Source organism: Spinacia oleracea, chromosome 4 (genome assembly GCF_020520425.1).
Source record: "Spinacia oleracea cultivar Varoflay chromosome 4, BTI_SOV_V1, whole genome shotgun sequence".
Classification (NCBI taxonomy): Eukaryota; Viridiplantae; Streptophyta; class Magnoliopsida; order Caryophyllales; family Amaranthaceae; genus Spinacia; species Spinacia oleracea.
This window is the reverse complement of record NC_079490.1, coordinates 107,646,199-107,648,068: the sequence shown is the minus strand read 5'-3', so window position 1 is coordinate 107,648,068 and position 1,870 is coordinate 107,646,199. Positions and strand designations below refer to the sequence as shown.

General features: G+C 46.5%; 1 non-coding gene across 1 annotated transcript; it reads right to left on the bottom strand.

Moving 5' to 3' along the window:
- Window positions 1-648: 648 nt before the first annotated feature.
- LOC130460302 (small nucleolar RNA R71) lies at window positions 649-751 on the bottom strand. The gene has a single exon (XR_008920214.1). It is a non-coding gene; the product is annotated as a small nucleolar RNA R71 (small nucleolar RNA).
- Between the last annotated feature and the right edge of the window lie 1,119 nt (window positions 752-1,870).

The window sequence follows — 1,870 nt, the reverse complement described above, 5'->3', positions numbered from 1 at the left end:
TTTTAGTTGAGACTAGTTCATCATTAGAAAATACAAAAACATTGCAATTTCTCTTAGCTTTCTTTTTCCTTAGCATTGCTCACGGTTTTTCTTGAGTTTGTATGCTTGTTAGGGGGCGTGCTCGTCAAAGGATCCTCCATCCTCTTGACCTTGAATTAGAGAGGACACTTAGGAGACAAAGGCGTGTACGGTCTAGCTCATCAAGCAATAAGAGATTCGCATCGTTGAGTGTTGGTGAGGAACAACGAGAGAGTGAGTAAGTGTTTGAGAACATGGCGCTCCCGGTTAAGAACTTGGGAATACCGAGGGCATTCGAAGCTACATGTGGTATTCAAGCCCCAACAACGGGTGCCAACAACTTTGAGATCAAGCCCGCCTTGATCAATTTGGTGCAAAGCCACCCCTTTTGTGGGAAGAGTAATGAATCACCTCACGAACATCTCAAACAGTTCGAGCACTATTGTGACACAATCAAGCATAATGGTGTCACGTCGGATTATGTGAGGTTGACGTTGTTTCGTTTCTCTCTACTTGGGCGAGCAAGTGATTGGCTTGACAAGGAGGTCAAGCCCAACTCACTTCGCACTTGGACCGAAGTGACAAGTGCATTCTTAAACAAGATCTACTCGCATGGGAAGACGACGGAGTATCGCCACAAGATCCAATCCTTTGAGCAAAAGCGAGATGAGTCACTCTTCGAAGCTTGGGATCGTTTCAAGGAGTACCAAAGGAAATGCCCACACCATGGGATTCCTAAATGGTTGTTGCTCCAAACATTTTACTTGGGGTTGAGTCCAAGTTCGAAGACAAGTCTTGATGCGGGCGCGGGAGGCCCCATTATGAATAAAACTGAGCCTCAAATAGAGGAAATCATTGAGGATGTAGTTCAAAACTACCAATCTTGGCATGTAGGCACAAGGAATTATGATGGGAAAGGTAGAAGTGAGGATGGTAAGGGTTCGGTGTACGCCATAGAGCAAGCACGGATGATGGAGAAGCTTACCTCACGCTTGGAGAAGCTCGAAAATACACCAAGCCAATCGCCATCACCGTCTACAATCCCTCCTCCCTCGGCCACTCTTCTCTCTAAGGGGAAGGGCAGGGTTAGTTCTTATGGCTCAATGCCTCCGGGCACATTCTTTTGTGAAAATTTCCAAGACTATAGTCATTCCCCCGATGCATGCCCCTTAGTTCATAACTTGTCATTTGTGGATTATGGCCCTTCGTATGAAGGAGAGTTTGATGTAGAGTATGCTAATGCCATCAATGAGAGGTCTAGGAATGATAACCCTAACAATCCTAATTTTGCTAGGCAACCTAGAGGGCCCTCCATGTATGGTCCCCACCAAGGCTATGGACAAGGAAGTGGGTATGATAGCCAAAATCGAGGTGGCTATAGAGCACAAGGCTATCAAAGCCAAGCGCCCTATGGTCAAGCTCAAGGTTTTGGCAATCAAGGCCAATACAACCAAGGGGGTTATAATCCCAACCATCAAGGTGGAGGGGGTTATAACTACTCTTATGGGCAATTTAGGGGTGCCTCAAGTGGGGGTTATCCTTTGAACTCGGGAGTTCCTTATGGTGCATCTCAATTGCCACCTCCCGGATTCAATGGACCGAGGACCTTTGGCAACCAATATCAAGCAAACCTTAGTGGTTATGGCGTTGCACCTCCACCAGTCCCGCCTCTCAAGTCTAATCTTGAGGCTCTCATGGAGGCGTTTGTGGGGGCGCAAGTCAAAAAGAATGTTGAGTTTGAGGATGGATTCAAGCAACCCAATACTCATATGAGAATGATTGAGACCCAATTAGCTCAACTGGCTAATACCTTAAAGGAACAACAAGTGCATACTAGTCTCCCACCCCAAGG